This window comes from Bidens hawaiensis, unplaced genomic scaffold (genome assembly GCF_021521415.1).
Source record: "Bidens hawaiensis isolate Kalapana, Puna unplaced genomic scaffold, B.hawaiensis_p1.1 tig00029633_1, whole genome shotgun sequence".
Lineage (NCBI taxonomy): Eukaryota > Viridiplantae > Streptophyta > Magnoliopsida > Asterales > Asteraceae > Bidens > Bidens hawaiensis.
The window spans coordinates 107,923-127,970 of record NW_027494913.1 but is presented as its reverse complement, the minus strand read 5'-3'; the positions used below and the strand labels follow the sequence as shown (position 1 = coordinate 127,970).

At 32.0% G+C, this 20,048-nt stretch overlaps 3 pseudogenes across 2 annotated transcripts; 2 read left to right on the top strand and 1 right to left on the bottom strand.

Annotated features, from left to right (window-relative positions):
• Positions 1-524: 524 nt before the first annotated feature.
• LOC143579227 (cell wall / vacuolar inhibitor of fructosidase 2 pseudogene) lies at positions 525-1,151 on the top strand (annotated as a pseudogene).
• Positions 1,152-12,264: 11,113 nt separating this feature from the next.
• Positions 12,265-15,240, top strand: LOC143579218 (malate dehydrogenase [NADP], chloroplastic-like; annotated as a pseudogene). The gene is made up of 15 exons (XR_013143419.1): positions 12,265-12,286; positions 12,365-12,524; positions 12,599-12,689; positions 12,771-12,857; positions 13,393-13,477; positions 13,558-13,739; positions 13,837-13,907; positions 13,990-14,080; positions 14,154-14,228; positions 14,306-14,411; positions 14,501-14,619; positions 14,748-14,816; positions 14,900-14,968; positions 15,054-15,107; positions 15,187-15,240. The product of XR_013143419.1 is annotated as a malate dehydrogenase [NADP], chloroplastic-like (transcript).
• A 440-nt stretch (positions 15,241-15,680) lies between these two features.
• On the bottom strand, positions 15,681-19,801 carry LOC143579217 (NAC domain-containing protein 53-like; annotated as a pseudogene). Its single transcript, XR_013143418.1, has 8 exons — positions 19,746-19,801; positions 19,308-19,431; positions 17,988-18,225; positions 17,077-17,354; positions 16,798-16,989; positions 16,320-16,712; positions 16,098-16,206; positions 15,681-16,011 (listed from the first exon to the last, which is right to left on the bottom strand). The product of XR_013143418.1 is annotated as an NAC domain-containing protein 53-like (transcript).
• Between the last annotated feature and the right edge of the window lie 247 nt (positions 19,802-20,048).

The window sequence follows — 20,048 nt, the reverse complement described above, 5'->3', positions numbered from 1 at the left end:
GAGACGTATTTATTTTTTCTACATATTGTCACAAAATTTTACTCAAAACTGAGTATCAAATTATCGAAATGTTCAATAAATGTTTAATAAAATTTGAACAGTCTCTTTTTAAGTAAAATTTATGCCAACACATAGATAAAAATAAGTAAGTATCAACGGTATATTTGGAACTTTATAAAACTTTATGCATTACAAGTTATTAAAAAACCAAACATGAGTAAAGTTAATTATAATCATGTAATATTAAAAAATAATTAATATGGCTAACATGTCGTGAAAGACACGTTAGAAGCTAACAGTTCGTGAAAGACACGCGTTGAACACTAACAAGTTACGCGTTGAACACTAACAAGTTATAAAAGAAGCGTTAAGACTTGACAAAAATGAAATCTCTCGAAATTAGTTAATGAGATCCTTTTAGAATTTTCCTCCATATAAAACATTGAAACCTGTACTCAGAACATATTAAAAGGCTGGCCACTTTTACACCCTTGGACCTTGGTTTTGAGTCATTGACATTAAACTCTTCCCAAAATGGTTCCATCTTCTTCTTTTTATTATTTTCTACCACTCTTTATTCTCACAATATCATGCACTCAAACCCCTAATGTGTTTGTCACTGGTGACATGAATTTAATCCAAAAAACATGCAAAACCACCAAGTATTACGACCTTTGCATATCATCTCTCCAATCCAACTCGACTAGTGCACAAGCCGACACAAAAGGGCTAGCGATTATAATGGCGAGATTCGCAATGGCTAATGCCACCAACACCAACTCTTTCTTGTCATCTAATGTTCTAGTGAGCAACAAGACTAATGATAATTTAATGAAGAAGGTTTTGAAGCAATGTGCTGATAGGTATTTGGCCGCGGGTAGCTCGTTACAAGATTCGGTTAAGGATTTGGGGTCGGAGTTGTATGATTACGCTTATATGCATGTGATGGTGGCGGCTGATTATGCGAATTCGTGTCATAATGCGTTTAAGAGGTATCCGGATTTGGTTTATCCACCGGAGATTGCTGCTAGAGAAGAGGGCTTGAAGCATATTTGTGATGTGGTTATGGGAATTATTGATAATATTGGGTATTGATCACATTCATGTTTTGGTGTTTTGTTATTTGTTTTATGGTAAAAATTGTATGTTTTTTGTTGTGTAATCTTTGATTAATTTGTTTGGTTTTTTAATACATATAAATAAAGTGTATATTATATGTTATTTAATACATATGTTTTTATGAAAATAAATGGTTTTTATGATGACACATAAACTTGATGAGATATAGCTTACAGAAGAGGCCGTAATTTTTTTTGTTTTTATTTTTATTAACCACGCTCTCAAGGTTTAAACTATTTTTTTATAATTACTAGACCAGACACCTCCCTTTGAGGCAAAAAGGTGAACTCTCGACTTGTCACATTTTCCTCTGCCGACTCAATTGCTTGCGGACAAGAGCACATGACTTTCGTAGTAATTTAGCGTATAATAGATAGGAAGCAAGATAATTCATTTGCCAAGATGGTGAACCAACGGTTAACGCATAAACACTATTTGTTTTATACGATCGAGGTTTGCATGACGTAATTTTCAAGTTTCGGTTTTAGAGCTATATTTTTCTGGTTGCAAGATCGAGAGTTATTAAATTCAAATTCATTGTTTTTGTTTTGATAAGTTATGTTAATTCGTTCTTGGTTAATTCTTTGAGTTAAATTAAAAAAAGTCTTAATTAAAAGGAATACAAGTATACAACTTTCAAGTTTCAATGACAAGTTTTCTACAAATTTTCAAAAATAAAAATGTGAAATTCAAAAGTCATACAAATAAAAGTTGATGGTTTCCTTGAGATTATTATTGTTAGCTTAGAATTCTTGCATACTTCGACGACTTTTGCAAATTTGTTGATCAAAAAGTCGTCGTTACTTTGACTTTCAGCCCCAACAGTAAACATTTGATTCGCTCTAGCAAAATTTCAGGTACGAATCAGTGGCGGATCCAGGAATTTTTTTTAGGTGGTTCCCTCTTAATTTATAAGGTGGTTCCTACGCGTCTTCTATATATCCGTACACTATTATTTCGAAACTCGGGTGGTTCCGGGGAACCACCCGTTTGTATGCTGGATCCGCCAATGGTACGAATCCAACAAAGTATTGGTAAAGATCCTCGTAAGCCTTTTTGATAACAGGTTCTAATTATTATAAAATTTAAAAAAATAATAATAATAATAACGTTACGGGCCTTATCCTTTCTTGATTTTTCGTTTTTCATTAATTATGAAGTCCCCCATGGGCCCTTATATAAATGGACAAACACCAAGTTGTACTGAGCCCGGTCTATTCACAACGGCACAACCCATTTGTCTCTTACCCAAATATGAACTTAAAGTGAAATTCTTTTCAATGATGTGTGCATCAAATCATCAATGAATTATTTTATTTTCTAGATTTTAAGATATTATTCATGAAAATCATAACTAGTTTCTTGAGGTGTTACTTTATTTCATCAAAAAGGGATAGTGGCGCAGCTTGTTGTCCACTTGCCTTCTGTTTCGATGCAATTAGTTAAACCCTAATGATAATACAAATGCAAAGAGTTTTAATAAAATAAAAAATAAAAACATATTGGTCCAGATCATAACATGGATTGTTCTAAAATGATCAAATATAGATCTTGATCAAATACAATGTCGAATGGAAACAGGGGTGACGATGAAAAGCATAAAGTTCAAGATTTTGTAAAGGGCATCGACATCTATGAACTTTAGATATAAAACATATCGTTTGCCATGAAAAAGTTTTTACTATGATAGTCATAAAAATTAAAATGAAATATTGAAATGTTTGTTACAATTTGGTTAGCTTGTTATAACTACGACAACAATGCTTATGATTAGAATGATTTGTTATCCTGTAAAAACTAGTTATTTTTATAGTTATCCCTTTTTCTCTTAATGCATTGAACACACAATTATTACAATTATTTAGATGGGTGTTTTCCTTTTACAAAATAAGATTTTAAAAACACGTTATAAATTGACCACACTCTAAAAAATATCGGTAAACCGATGTCACTCGAATGTCAAATTCAAATAGGTAAAGAATATATAAAAGAGTATTTTATATTACATGACACAATATTGATTTTTGTTTTGGTGTCAATAATCCATAAATTTCATTGGCAAGTCTAATAATAATACCTAATTGTGAATCTCTTGTGAATCATAGGTTGATTACAAATGTGAATCAAGTAGACAACTAGGGATGACCAAATTAAGTACCGGTACCGAATCGGTACCGATTGGGTACATTCGGTACCGAATCGTACCAAAGTTTTGAGTTTTGGGATCAGTGCGGTATCGGTGCCGGTATTTCCTGAATTTTTACCTTCACTACCGGTACCGAACCGAAAATTTCGATACCGGTACCAAGATTTTTTGATTTTCGGGATCGGTATTTTCGTTAGCGGTACGATACCGGAATCACCAATTCACAAGTGTGAGGTGTGTGAATCCATGTTCACAATACCTAACATATTTAAAAGTCAAATTTTCATAGTTAATTTTTGTAAAAATCAAAGCTTTCGAGACCAATTGTGTAAATCCAATTGCAATGCTCGTTTATGGTGAAAACAAGTTCTTATGGCTTCCCTCCCACATCTAGGGCTGTAAATGAACCAAAAGATGAATTGTTTAACGAAAAGTTTGTTTATGTTCATTCGTTTAATAAAAGAACGAACATGAGCAAAAAATTTTGTTCCATTAGTTAAGCAAACGAACATGAGCAGAGCCCCCTATTTGTTCAATTGTGTTCGTGAGCGTTCAATAACGTGTTCATGAATGTTCTTTTATGTTTGTTTGTATATGTTGTTCATGAAAGTTTTATTATTTATTTTATCTAAATATTTAGATTCTTTAATTTATTAAGCCTAACATAAAATAGGAAACCATATTCTCACTTTGCTTTTACATTGTTCTCATTTCCTTTATTATTATTCGCATTGATGAATAAATCTTAGTCTCTAGGCTCCACTGATTATGTTCGTTTGTGTTCATGAACACATTTATTTCTTTAATGAACAAACACGAACATAAAATCTCGTTTGGTAAGTGTTCATGAACCGTTTGTGAGCACATTCATTTTCTTAATGAACGAACGCGAACATAAAATCTTGTTTGGTAAGTGTTCGTGAACCGTTTCTGAACACATTATTTCCTTAACAAGTGAACATGAACAAGACCTTGTTTGTGTTTGTTTGGTTCGTTAACAGCCCTACCCACGTCTACTAGTGTTTTTAACAATAACAACTATATGCATATGAGATTGTACTTGTTATAACTTAAAAGTTGCATGTGTTTGGTGCATGCTACTTTCATCACAATTGTTAGGGACTAACACACACGAACTAAACACAAACACGAAAGCAATACACAAACACGAGGATTTTACGTGGTTTAGTTTAGACTGACCTGGCTGCAACCACGGGCTATAACTAGCGTTTATTCTTATTGAATGAAACAAACATTACAAGACGTGCATGATCATGTTATATTTACAGAGACTAAACTAGGGTTTGTAGCTTGGAGAGAAAGAAAACATAAACGGCTAGGAATGGGCTAGGGCTGACTGTAGGGGTGGAATCTTGACCCAAACCATTTCAAATGGGTTAATTTGGGTTGTTTTAAAAATCATATGGGTTGGTTTAGGTCATAGATTTTAATAAGATGGGTCAAAATAGCTCACTTGAAATTCCACTTTCTTATTTTCGGGTCAAAATGAGTCGACAAATTTAAAAAAATGGGTTCATGCGGGTCAGTGTCTTAAGAAAAAGTGGCAAGCTCGGGTTGAAACGGGTTTTGGATTGAAACGAGTTCGGTTTTGATTTCGAGCCAACACGAGTTTTCGCACTGGATGAGTTGGGTTTCGGTTTCATTTGTTTCTTTTTGGTCGTTTTCGGAGCACTGGATGGGTTGGGTTTCAGTTTCTTTTGTTTGTTTTTGGTTGGTTTCAGATTCGTTTTCGGACTTTTGTTTCGTTGTGGTCTGTTTTTTCAGTTTCATTTCTGTTCGGTTTCAGTTTTTTAGTTTCGTTTTGATCGATTTTCTCGGTTTCGATCAATTCGGTTCAATTTTGGTTTATGTTTCGTTTCGTCGACTTTCGGTTTCAGTTCATTTCTCCTTTTTTTTAGAACGAGGGCAAAGGCGGAAACGTTTTGGTTTTTTTACATTTTTCGTTTTTGATTTATATTTTGAGTTATGAGTTTTTATTAATTTTTTTTTGGAGGAATAAAACCCCTTCAAAAAAAATTCAAAAAAATTAATAAAAAAATCATAACTCAAAATATAAATAAAAAACGAAAAATGTAAAAAAACCAAAACGTTTCCGCCTTTGCCTTCGTTCTTAAAAAAAACAACGGTTTGACCCGTTCCGACCTTGACCCATTCCGACCCGGACCCATTCTGACCCGAACCTTTTGACCATAACCCGTTTCAACCCAAACCAAAACAATCCTTTTTTTAATTAACCCATTCCGACCCTAACCCATTTCGACCCTAACCCGTTCCAACCCATGACCCATTTCGACCCAACCCAACCCATTTGCCACCCTTAGCTGACTGCCAGTAGCCCTATGCCCCTCCTCCTTTCTTCGTCTCAGTACAAAACCTGGCCCAAAACGCCTATGAACTGAACACCGATAAGGATATTTTAACATATCATGATTTCTCATAGTTGAAATATTGAGGCATAACATATTTGTCGCATACATGTATAATTATAATGTGTACTTTTTAAGAAACCTCAATGTAATCACATTAGCCTAAGTTTGTTTCTCCGTTATAATTGACTTGATTCAGGGCTCTTTGAACACATTAAATTTATCTCAAAACCAATATATTTAGACCGGTTATCCTGGGGCCTCAACAAAGACTGTAAAGTGATGTGGTGTGGTAACGAGGCTTTAACATTGCATCGGGGTTTAATTAACGCAGTTTGATAAATGAGGAAATGGTAACGTGGTAATGCCTCTTTAACAAGGAAGTGGTGAGACCAAAATACTTTACCAAGGAAATAGTGAGGCTTTAATATGATAACCGGAAAACCACAAAAGCGGTGTTAAAATGATGCGTTAGTTAAAGTTCCACTGCATACGTGATAGTGGCGTGACACTTTTAACTTGATGTTTAAAATCCCTCACAACAACTACTGGCAATAAAATTTTTAAGAATACGAATTCTGTTGTTATTAGCTAGGTTCGTACTCGTACATACATTATACCCGAAACATGAATTAGTAACTACCTAGAATAATAGTGATACTCGTATAGCATATGATACAAAAATTTTACATATTTAAAGTAACGTTTATTCGATCGATAAAACATAGTCGTTGCATTTGGTCGGGATCAACTATGTTTGTTATGTTTTGGAACTAAACCCAAAAATAGTTCCGTCAAGTTAACATTATTAAAACAAAAACATTGGCGTTACGACTACTCGACGCGAGTTCTATTGGTACCCGTATCAATTAGGTTTATTACATGTACAAGAACTAAATAGTAAAAATAATTTGGTCATATTTAAAACAAATAAAACATAATTAAAAAAATGTAATACAACAATCAATATATAAACTGAAAGAAAGAAAAAAAGAGAGAGAGAGAAGCCCGAAAAAAAGGTTGTTATAGAGTTGAACTTGGGCTTATTAGCACTTCAAGAATTAGGAATCGTTCCACCATCATAAAACCAACAAAACAGTTTAAATTAATTTTAAAAGTACATGTAATATTAAAACAACACAAGTTGTTTACATGACATTTAATTAGGTACTTCACATAGGATACCAAATAGATACTATGTCACTATTTCCTATTATATTATGACCCATGACCCGTTTTCTTATTATAACTCATGAACCGTAAAGCTTTATAAAATTTTGAAAAATATATTATTATGTGATACGAGTTTCAAACCCAAGACATCATGTTTCAAAACAAATGTGCTTACCAACTCCACTAAAATGGTAATTGTGTTTGATTTTTTGACTTAACGTATATAAATGTGATTTATATTCAAGTATAAAACCAAAATTATATTTCATTGTTAACATTTTCATAATTCACAATATGACATTGCCTTCTCATACCTCTTTAACACAGCCATTTAAAATTGTTCATCGTTTCTCTTTTTATTCTAAAATATAATATATTTTTATTTACTTTTGTTCACAACAAAACCTTAGTCTTTGTAAATTTAGTTTTTAAATCTAACTATACTATTAAAACGACACAAGTTGTCCACATGACATATAACTAGGCAATTCACATAGGATGTCAAGTAGATGCCATGTCACTATTGCATATTATATTATGACACATGACCCGTTTTGCTATTATAACTCATAACCCGTAAGGTTTTATAAAATTTTAAAAAATATATTATTGTGTGATACGGGTTTCAAACCCAAGACCTCATGTGTCAAAACAAATGTGCTTACCAACTCCACTAAAATGGTAACTGTGTTTGATTTTTTGACTTGACATATATAAATGTGATTTATATTCAAGTATAAGACCAAAATTATATTTCATTGTTAACATTTTCATAATTCATAATATGACATTGTCTTCTCATATTTCTTTAACAGTCATTTAAAATTGTTTATTGTTTCTCTCTTTATTTTAAAATATAATATATTTTTATTTATTTTCTTTTACAACAAAACCTTATTTTTTATAAATTTAGTTTTTAAATTTGTGACAACATTTTTTATAAATATCATTTTTATACACTCAATATTTAATATAACAATATCGGTATGAAAGTTTTATTTGAAATAAATCAAACATCAAGATTTGGTTTTTAACTTAAAATTATAGTGCATAATATATCAAAAACTTAAAAATAGTCATAAATAAAAATTATCATATGAAACAACTTAATTTACGTATTATACACTACTACAAAAACAGGCATTTGCTATGGCCAAATCCGTAGCAAATTTGTAGCAAACACCCTGTTTGCTACCGATTTGCTACGGAATTGGTCCGTAGGTACAAGTCTCGTAGCTAACTTATTTGCTACGGTATTAGAATTTTGCGACGATTTTAGCTACAAAAAGAGATGTCGCTACTTTAGCTACATTAGCTATGGATTTTGCTATAAAAATGTTTGCTACGGATTTTCGGCTACAAATTGTTAACTATAGAATTTTGCTACGTTTTTTTAGCTACCAACTTTTAGCTATGGAAGACTTAGCTACAACTTTGGCTACGAATTTCATTTAAACTTTTGCTACGAACTGGCTATGAAAATTTGCTATGGCTTTTCTTACCAATTTTTCTATGAAATTTAGCTACAAATTTTGGATGATTTTTTGCAACGAATGTAGCTACCTAAATCCGCATGATTTCATTACAAATTATATTTAGCTACAGATTTTGTATGGATTTTTTTAAAATTTCTTTATTTTTATATTCTTTCTACTTTTTCTGTGTAAACATTACATTCAAAATTCTATGAAATATCATACCAAAGATAAATATCTAAACCAAATAGCATAATATATCCGGATGTAATACAAGAAATATCTAAATCATCCAACAGGTAATACAATTAATATTGAAATTTTGTTTACCAACATAAACCCACATATCTTGACTTGGTGAAAAGTTTTGTTACTAGTTTCATGACAACAACTGAAGTTTTTCATTCGTTTCAACATACAGTCTCGCATTTTCTTCAAATTTCTCCAACATAGCATCTTTCTCTATTCCTTATTCAAGCTCCGCCAATTTTGCTCCGGTCCCACTTAGCTATTTTTAGCTCAAGTTGCTGCACCTGTAATTCTCACTAACACAAATGTTTTATAAAAATCAATATTGTGATTAAATACATTTAATTAAATATTGGCTTACACTAAGGGTACAAATCAGCCGAGCTGCTCGCGAGCTACTCAAGATCGGCTCGTTAAAAAGCTCGATCGAGCCGAGCTTAATCGAGCTTGATCCCGAGCTCGAGCCTAAAAGCAAGCTTGTTTAATAAACGAGCCCGAGCCTCACTTAACGAGCTCAAGCCGGCTCGCGAGCCTAAACGAGCATGTCATTTATATAACTTTTTAAAATATATATTTAATAATTATTAATTAATATATATATATATATATATAATGTTAAAAAAATAAATAAAAATACCTATAATTATATAAAAAAATTATTAATAATTAGTAAACGAGCCAAGCCCAAGCTGAGCTCGAGCTTGAAAATCTACTGACGAGCCGAGCTCGAGCTTTGAAAATAGAGCTCGAAACGAGCTGAGCTCGAGCCTAGTTGAGCTCGGGCTAGGCTCGGCTCGGCTCGTTTGCACCCCTAGCTTACACCTAGGCCTTGCGAGATTGTTAATTCAAATCCCGAGTCGAATGGATTTTAGTCTAACCGTGTGTTACGTCAGAAAGTTCTGCTCTTGTGGTGTCACAACGACTGTCAAGTGCCAACTGACAGTATGGTTTCACGGGAAACACCCAAGCCAAATTCTGAAGCCAGTGTGACATGGTTAAGACAACATAGCTTGGCCGAATTATCGGTTTTTCCTATTATTGAATTATCGATTTTTCTCGTTATGGACTTATGATGAAAATGATCTATTTGTTTTTAAAGCGGCCTGAACTATTTTTTTACTTCATCATAATTATCACTATGCATGTCACAACTTGTGTTAATGTATTCAAACACAAGTTTATAATAATGCATGTCACTATCTGTGTTATTTTTCTACGTGACAAATTGCGAAAAATTAGTTTTAATTTTATTTTCTTTCAGTTTACAATGAATTTTATGTTAATATTTTTTAAATATTTTTATTATCTTAAATTTGCTACGGATTTTAGTAAACTTTATGTTATGAAGTTGTAAACATTATTTTTTTTTATTTTGCTATGGATTTTTGCCATCAATTTTTTAGAATTGTTTTTATGATACTTAATTTCTCAATTTTGCTACCAATTTTAGGATTTCAATTTTATGATACTTATTTTCTCAAGTTTGCTACGGATTTTATGAACTCATTTTTATAATACTTATTTTCCCAAGTTTGCTACGAATTTTGCTACCGATTTTATGAAGTTATTTTTATAATACTTATTTTCTCAAGTTTGCTACGGATTTTGGTACGGGTTTTGTATTGCAACGGAATATTCGTAGCAAAGTCGTAGCAAAATGTGTCCCTAGCTAATTTATAGCAAAAATTGCTACCGATTTTTTTTGTAGCAAAAATTCGTGACAAATACCTGTTTATGTAGTAGTGATATATAATATTTTTTATATTTATTATATTTTTCACCCGTGTAAAATACGAGCTCTAACCTAATTACAAATATAGTCAAAGTTATAGTTTTAACAAACTAACTGTATGACACTAAAGTTCTTAATAATACTAATTTATTAATATAATATCCTTATACTAATAAACAAAAATGTTGTTGTGACAAGTGGCACCTATTTTGCCCATCTTTGTGTCACTTGGCAAAACATCATTTAACCACCATAATTGTTTTTTAAAGTAATAAAAACTTGACAAGTTTAGATTGAAATATTATAATTAATGTTTTCTTTTGAAAATTTGTTTTTTTATTATTTTTTTATTTTCCATTTTTTTCAAATTTGTTTTCTTTTATTTACAAGTTCTCAATTTGAAATTAAAAATTATTACTATTTTCTTAAACTACCTTTGTTATAATAAGTATTATTAAATAAAAAATTAATATTAATTTTTATGATTTTAACACCTTTGCTTTAATTTTTTTGCTTTCTATTTTTTTTTCAAATTTGTTTTCTTTTAAATACAAGTTCGCAATTTGAAATTAAAATTATTACTGTTTTCTTAAACTATCTTAGCTATAATAAGTATTATTAAATAAAAAATTAATATTGATTTTCATGATTTTAACACATTTGCTTCTGAGTTTACTAACATGTTTTTCCTTGTAATATTTAATTTTAACATCTTAATGATGTCCTTTTACAATATTTGTTTTAAAATTTTAATATAAAATTCCATTGTTTTTACGATTTAATAAATTTATACAAGATAATAGTCTTAGTAATTTCATATTAAAAAGTGAATGCTTTAAATTTTATACTTAATCTTATTTTTAATTTAAACTATAAACTACATTGAACACTTTAATTCTTGAAAACCATTTATGATTTTCAAATCTTTCACTTTCTGACTATAATATAATTCTATTATATTCCAAAAATAATAATAATAACAATAACAACAACAACATTAACATGCTCAAAAGCTTAGAAACTATTTTTTATATAATCTTATCATCCTATGTTTTTTATTAAACTTGGTTTGTTTCACATAAAAAACAAATGTTTAAATGTTAGTTTTGGACAACCATCCAACAACAGTAATTTTCATTATCAGCCACGCGATGTTACATGCTCATTTGTATCACATCTAGATAAATATATTTCAGGAAAAATACATGTGAATATGACCAAAATATCTGACGGTCGCTACTATCGAAAACCTATAATGATTTCATGTTTGTTTTGGATGTTTTGTTGCTTTGAAAAAGTGAAGCCAAAATATCTGACGATCGCTACTATCGAAAGCCTACAATGGTTTCATGTTGTTTGGGATGTTTTGTTTATTTGAAAAAGTGAAGTTATTTCTTATACTTAAGATAATGTTTTTTATGTTTTAAAGTACGTTTTCAGTTTTTATGGATTAGCATTGTTTTAAACTCTTAGTATCTGGTGTTTTGCTTATCTTTGTTTTAAATCTTTTCAATTTATATTAGTTTATAATATAATATATTTATTTTATACTTTGTGTATTGTTTATTTAAGTGTTTATATAAGTTGTATCAATCTTTTTTTTAAACACTATTCTTTTTAAAAATATAAATCCTTATTTCTAATTAATATTAGTACTAAGTTATCAGTAAGAAAAGTTGATTAAATAAATTTTAACATTATATACAAGGACAATTTTAAGAGATTTATGTCGCAATTTCTAGATTAAAACTAGAGATGTAGTCAATCTTCTAATATTCGATGAAGATAGTAACTACAAATGTTGTATATGAAGAAATTTTTAAAGATTAATGAAAATTTATCATAAAATTTTCTTTTTCTTTTTTTATTTTATGAAAATTTTATTCTATTCAATATTGTTTTGTTCTTAATATAATTTACTTAACCCGTGTATACACGGGTATTTAACCAAGTAAAAAATAAAAAAAATAAAAGACAGATTAGATGAAAGTGACAAGTGTCATATGTATAAACCTCATATCCACATTACTTATTCATATTCATCATAATCCATAAACTTATTAAACTCTCACTATCACAATAGCACTTCCTGTTTCTCCCTTCACAAACTTAAACCCAGCTTACACAACCACTGATTTCACAAACACAAAACTATCATATGTTTCATACTCAACTCGTCGGTTGAGTTTTCGGCATCTTTCTCGACCTCCAAACACCGTGATCCGCTGCTCTGTTACCTCTGAGTAAGCTTTAATATTATGGTCACTTGTACTTTGATTGTTTAGTCATTAGTGGTTTGTTGTTTATAATTTTGAAGCCAAGTTCAAGCACCTGTTAGTGTTGGTGTTGATCGGAAACCAAAGCCCGAATGTTTTGGTGTGTTTTGTCTCACTTATGATCTGAAAGCTGTAAGTTATTGACTTCGGTTTGTTGCTAGTTTTATGTTCTTGGATTTGGTTTTGTGAAATTAATTGTGTTTTGTGTTGTAGGAAGATGAAACGAGGTCATGGAAGAAGATGATTAATGTTGCGGTTTCGGGTGCGGCTGGGATGATAGCTAACCATTAACTCTTTAAGGTGAATAATAATATTATGTTACATGAAAGTTTTAAAGTATGCTCTAGGTTTATGATATTTACCATCATATTCTGATTATTGTATATGATACAATTTTGTGAATTTACATGTTGGAAGCAATAAAATATGCTAGATAGTAGATACCTTCTAGCAAAGGTAATAATTTGGAGAAAGTTTATTATTAGAAGTTGTTTCTAAGCATTAATATAAATCTTTACTTATAGGTAACACTTGTAAGCGAAGCATTAAAACATTAAGTTCGGTTAAAGTAACGTTCATATTAACTGTAGACTTGGATGAATAAACCGATGATACATAATATCTCGTGTTTTGTTTACCGATCAGATATTAATGCGCAGTATTCGACATATTCTGATTATTACAATTACAAGATACAATTAAACACCACATTAATATGTGTTTCTTGTAGTATCTAGTACAAATGATAGAATCTGTACTAGATACTGTATAGTTTGTTTGTTTTTTTAGTTTACTATGTTTTGGAGATTCATGATTCAGAAGTTAATAATTGCAGCTTGCATCTGGTGAGGTTTTCGGGCTGGACCAACCTATTGCCCTGAAACTTTTGGGATCTGAACGATCATTTAGCGCTCTTGAAGGTAATAAGTGATAACACTATTATTTAATATTTTAGAAATGATCAAATATTCAAATGTTTAATGCAATGATCATCTTGTAGGTGTGGCAATGGAACTTGAGGACTCTTTATATCCATTATTAAGAGAAGTAAGCATCGGTATAGACCCTTATGAGGTATTCCAAGACGCAGAATGGGCCCTTTTGATTGGTGCAAAGCCTAGAGGACCAGGGATGGAACGAGCCGATTTGTTGGATATTAATGGCCAAATCTTTGCTGAGCAGGTGCTTTTAATTCGTTTCGACTTTCATAACTCAAAAAATATTAATAAAATTTCTTATAAAATATATTATTTAACCGAGATATGATATAATGATACAGGGAAAAGCTGTTAATGCTGTTGCTTCACCAAATGTTAAAGTCATGGTGGTGGGAAACCCCTGCAATACCAAGTATGAAAAACTAGCTTCTATACATTTTGACTTTTGTAGAAGTCAAAGTCAAACCGTGACATTTTTTTATGTTCTTTTGCAGTGCTTTGATATGCTTGAAAAATGCTCCAAACATACCTGCAAAGAACTTTCACGTGCTAACTAGACTAGACGAGAATAGAGCAAAATGTCAGGTATTGATATGTGTTAAACATAACTTTAACTAAGTTTCCGAAGCATATATAAAACTTGTTACGCGTTGTGCAGTTGGCTTTAAAAGCAGGAGTTTTCTATGATAAAGTCTCTAATGTCACCATTTGGGGAAACCACTCGACAACTCAGGTTTACTGAATGAGTGAATGTTCTTCTAACTTCTAAGTTTTCGTTTTGTTTGATAAATATAATTTTGTTCGTTTTAGGTTCCCGATTTTTTAAACGCAAAAATACATGGGATTCCTGTCACGGAGGTTATTAGGGATAGGAAATGGCTAGAAGAGGAATTTACACAAATTGTTCAGACGGTACGTCTCGTTTAACTACACCACTTTGTTTTTCAATTTTTTTTTTATTTTTTGCTTTTTAGTAGTAAATGCTGGTGAATGTTTTGTACAGAGGAGTAGCGTTAATAAAAAAATGGGGAAGATCTTCGGCAGCATCAACAGCCGTTTCCATTGTGGAGGCAATAAGGTCTCTTGTAACACCTACACCCCAAGGCGATTGGTTTTCGACTGGAGTAAGTTTCTAGTAAACAACTTTTTAATTAAATAGATTATTATTATTATTATTATTATTATTATATAGTTTTCTATAATCATATTTACCCTTTATTGAAAAGAAGTTAAAAGTTGGACAAAAATGCAGGTTTATACAAATGGAAATCCTTATGGAATAGCAGAAGGTATTGTTTTCAGCATGCCTTGTAGATCTAAGGTAAGTACATATCATGCTTTTTCACTTTTTATTTCTAACTGTTCATCTCATTTGTATTTCTAAACTCTATTTTTTATGGTAAGGGGGACGGTGATTACGAGCTTGTCAAAGACGTGATATTCGATGACTACCTTAGTAAACGAATTAAAAAGGTACTCGAAATTTTTACTTTTAAAATTTTTAGGTTATATTCTACAAAGTCAGACGCTAAAGTCGGTTCCATTATACTCTTTTCAGTCTGAGGACGAGCTGCTTGCCGAGAAGAAATGTGTAGCACACCTAACGGGAGAGGTGAGTACCTATAATTAGCATGTTAAATATACAAAAACTATATTATTATAACTTACGTTTCTAATTATGTTACTTTCAGGGAATTGCGGTGTGTGATCTGCCAGGAGATACAATGCTTCCCGGAGAAATGTAGAACGAACTAGGGATATAAAAAGCATTGCTTAAAACTTTATCAGGCATACATGCCCAACACTAAGGACTTCAGGAAACAGAACTCGCATACCATGTTCTTGTTATAGTTGCCAACAATAATGGACAGCTAGCTTATGCCATTTTACTAGTTTCGGGTGTTTGTAATTCGGTCAACTGGTTTTCGACCGTGTCATCTTGGTCAAATTTTAGAAAGACATGTATACTATTCAGTTTCCAGAGTTCAAAACAGTCATCATTGTGTCAATAATACTATTTCAGTTAAAGACGATGAATGAGCGTAAAACCCCATAATAGTTTTATTTTAAACAAGCGATCTCGAGTCAAGAATCAGTCACAAAGTACTTCCACGGTTCCACCACAATTATCATTATTTTAACCAATCGACCAAATAAAGAATACTAAAGATCAGAGTAAAGCCTCTCAGCTCATAAATGACCTAGAGCATACCAAACTCCCAATCTTAAAGCTCAAACAAAGCACCATAGCCCAGCGAAACGCGCAGTAAAACCAACTGTGATCCGCACCTGAATTCACCTTCCTTTGACCCGGCCCAAAAGAGAAAACAATGTTGAGTTGAGTGTGCTTTCCCAAAGACAAGTCAACCACACCGCTATTGAAGAAGACGTTGACCGAGCTTGCAGCTTGGAAGCGGATGCTATGTAATTTGTAGGGAACTCTGAAGCAAATGCAGGCGGAGCAGCAATGTTTCCCAACATGTAACTCGCCTTTTTGAGAAACGGGTGTGAAGTATCTATATACAAACATGAAAGAAGCTTAAAGTTAAGTTTAAGACTCATTAACCAGATATTACAACTTTACAAGCATATGCCTTTTTACCTGCTTCTTGATTTGAATGCTCTTGCTTTGCAGAGAGGGCAATATTGTCATTTTGTAGTTCATATGGCAGGCTTGCTTCATTCACGTCATGGGTTCCATCATTCACATTCTAACAAGAATAAAAAATATATTATAAGCAAAGTATTGTTCAGAAACAGAGGTAGCAAAATGAGCAGATCTTTTATATATATAAACAATTAATAAGTTAACTATAATAGCAACCTGAAGAGTGTACTGGAAGCTGTCGACATCCGAATCAAAGAACGAGGCATACTCATTAACAATACCAAGTCCATAATCCCTGTCCACATTGTTCTTAACATCACTAACTTGAATGAACAAGCTATCATCAACCGAAAAATCATCAGTAGCATCAAAATACGGTTCATCAAGCGAATAGCCCATGTCAAAGTTCATGCCATTGCTTAATCCTCCAACATATCCATGGGTCACTGACCCGGGACCCATCTCAGTCTACACGGATGGGTCAGCCTTAAGATCATATTCACCTGCAACCACCAAAGACTTTTGTTGACCATCGGTCAATGCTTCATAACTCTCACCATGGATTAATGTGAGTGCATTATCTTCCCTTGATATATCTGAGTTAAGAATCTAACAAAGAACCAAAAATAATTTGAATATAAGAAAAGAAAAGAAAACGAGAACGTTTAAAGAATATAGCAAAAAGAGTCCAAACCTTGTCAATATCATTAGCATCTAGATATGAATCCATATCAACTGGCAATTCAATACTGTAATTTTCCTGTGCAGGCACAAATACTAACTCATCGTCTTCCCATTCGTCCTCAATTAACGGTGCTCCGTATCTTTCACCATTTTTAGGTCCAGAACCACTTTTGTGAAAGATTCTACACAGTACAAATGCATCCTATATATATACAATAAAGACATGTTTCATATTATAACAAACTATATAAAACATGAAAATATACAACAAACCAATGACAATATTCACCTGCACAATTCCAGCCTTTTGAAGGTCCGGATCGATGAGCCTTTATTCATGCATGACCCAATTTGTCCTTTCGCCTTTTGGGGCCCGACCACTATGATAAACTAAGGTTTTCTTCATGCCAACCTGTTCAGACCTGTGGTGAACCACTCGGTCCTTACCAGTGGTCTTCCAATAGCCCTTCTTGGTAGCCCGGTTCGTTTTGGATCCGTTCGATTGTTTCTTGTCAAGGACACTGAAAAAGTACCATTCCAAGTCTCTGGTCTTCATCTTAGACAAACCTAAAACAACCAAAGATGACACCATACAGCATAATGCATTCACATATGAGATCACAGTGATTATTATTATTATTATAAGTTATATAATAATAATCATATGGTCAGTTTCATTAAACATGATCCTTAAGATACAGAATCCATAACAGTACAACTGCTTTCAAGATTTTTTTTGTTAAGCCAAGCATGAGCTTTTGTTTAAATATAACTTTAATTATTTTATTATTATACATACAATTTAACATTTTTTTAAAATAAGTTTCAATATAAATTTTGTCACAAGTTAGTTGTGAGTACTGATATGTACAAGTGATTAAAGAACAAACGTACATGTCATAAAAGTTACGTCATGATTTATTTTTATTCTTTTTCTTTTTTTGTATAAAGTGACGCCGTTTTCCTTTTTCGTCATTCTAATAAATATATCATAAAAGGCGTTACAAATTCCGAATATCTAGGTTTCGAAAAATGTTTCGTTTGCATGTTTTTCGATCAACTTCAAAGTTGAAACACAATTTCAATTTTTTTGTTACATAATACAACTTTTTTTTTTTTTTATCATAAACAATACTGGCAGCATGCAAACCGAAGGTTTTTAGGGTTTGAAAATATAAAAAAGTGAATGAGATGATCGACCTGGAAGATCCCAAGGCTCGACTTTGTAGACATCAACGTCGGCAATGGCGTCTGATCGGGTGAGTTTACCGCAAAGCTTACGCTTGAGATAGTAGCGTACGAGTTCTTCATCCGTCGGGTGAAACCTAAAACCAGGAGCCAGTGCTGCTGATCTAGAATTAATATTAATCGCTGATGCCATATATATATTATTCTTTTCTTTCTTGGTTGTGAATAAACAAGAATCAAGTTGGAGGTTCTTGATATTATTATTATTATTATTATTTAGGGTTTATGAAATTTCATCAGAAGCAAGGGTTTATCAACTTCTTTTGCGGGAATATTGGGATTGACTCGTAGGGTTTAAGCGAGTTGACTCGTCTTATGGTTTTCTAAAATCTTTTTACTTTTTATAATTATTTTGCATAACTTTTTCTTTATTTAAAGAGTAACATGCAGTTTTCTTCAAATATGTGGTTTTAGTCCAATAGTTTCAAATATGTGATTTTTCTTTCTGTGGTTAGATTTCACTTGCAATTAAACCCGACCCTACTAACCAAGTCTGGTTGTTAAACCTATCAACATGCCCCTCATGGTGGGGCAGTTTTGTCCTTTTTCTCCCAAAATAAACCTCAACCCTAATTCGCAAGCCTCCTCACATGAGGGGCTGAGATGTATTTGTGAACAAAAAAGGACAAATTTGCCCCTTACGTGAGAGGCAATCTGGTGGGTTTAACGATCAGACTTAACGGGGTTAGTGGGATCGGGTTTAATTGCTAGTGAAATGAAACCACAGGGACGAAAATCACATATTTAAAACTATTGTACTAAAACCATAGATTTGGACAAACATCAAGGACAAAAACCGTACTTCACTCTTATTTTAAATGTGTAATAAAGATTGAAATAGAATTAAAAATTTGAAACCAGTAATAAAAACTATCAAGAAGTTAAATTGTTGAAATAAATTGAGATGAAACACCCTCCTATATATAACCATAGCAGAGGTGCACAAACAAAAACCATACGCGATCCAATTAAGCTAAAATATAAATTTGCAAATTTCAAGCGAGCGAATTTTGATGATTACTCGATACACATAGTTTTCATTTTTAACAAACACAAAACATTGTCCAGATGAATTCACATGCTTGATGCAACATATTTAGAACACACATCCAAACGATTTAATAACGACAAATTAAACAAACGTAATTGTCTTTAGAAAGAAGACAAGGCTTCAATGTAATGCTGAAAACTTGAGATTTTATCATAAGAGTATTCATTGGTTTCGCCATTGAGCTGATTAAAACTCTTGTCATGAACATTGTACATTATCACCATTTCGAGAGTTACGACCACTAAGAATGTTTCTTCTTCTTCTTTACCTCTAACCACATCAACGACTCCCGATTGTGTTCCATTTGCTGGTTTATGGTAGTTATTAAAATAGAAAAGCTTCCTCCTGAGAATCTATGAATTTAAAGTTACTAAATTCAATACCTAATATAATAGAACAAGAAGGGTTGAATCAGAAGTTAGTGATTTTACTTTATATAAAACAATTCAATGATGATTCGATTAATTTTTAAGAGCGAGCACGAAAAGCCCCTTAATATACTGACAACTATAAAACATTGTTATTGTGACCCTTCCGTTAAAAAGTTCTAGTTCCGTCACAGCGAGTGATAGAAGAAAAAAGAGGGGTGGCTGCCTTAGGATTTTTATTTTGATCTTTAGTTGAAGACAAAAATGTAATTTTACATGGACTACACATACCTTATGAATCGTTTTTGTACGATTAGTGAAGGTTCTAACACCAAACTGCTAACCATGGTTTCGGAAACTAGAAATCGAACTGGTCACGTTTGTTATATCATTCTACCAGCTGGCTTTAACGATTTGAACTAATTTAACCTTTTTACTTTTAAGTTTAAACCCAATTTCAAAATAGTAGGTTATATATAAATTGAAAGCTATGTCTTGATAATTGTCATGTTATATGCAGCTCAATTGTTCAACATTTATGAACCAGATTATCATATAACAAATGTACTACAGCAGCAATGACAAGCCCTCATA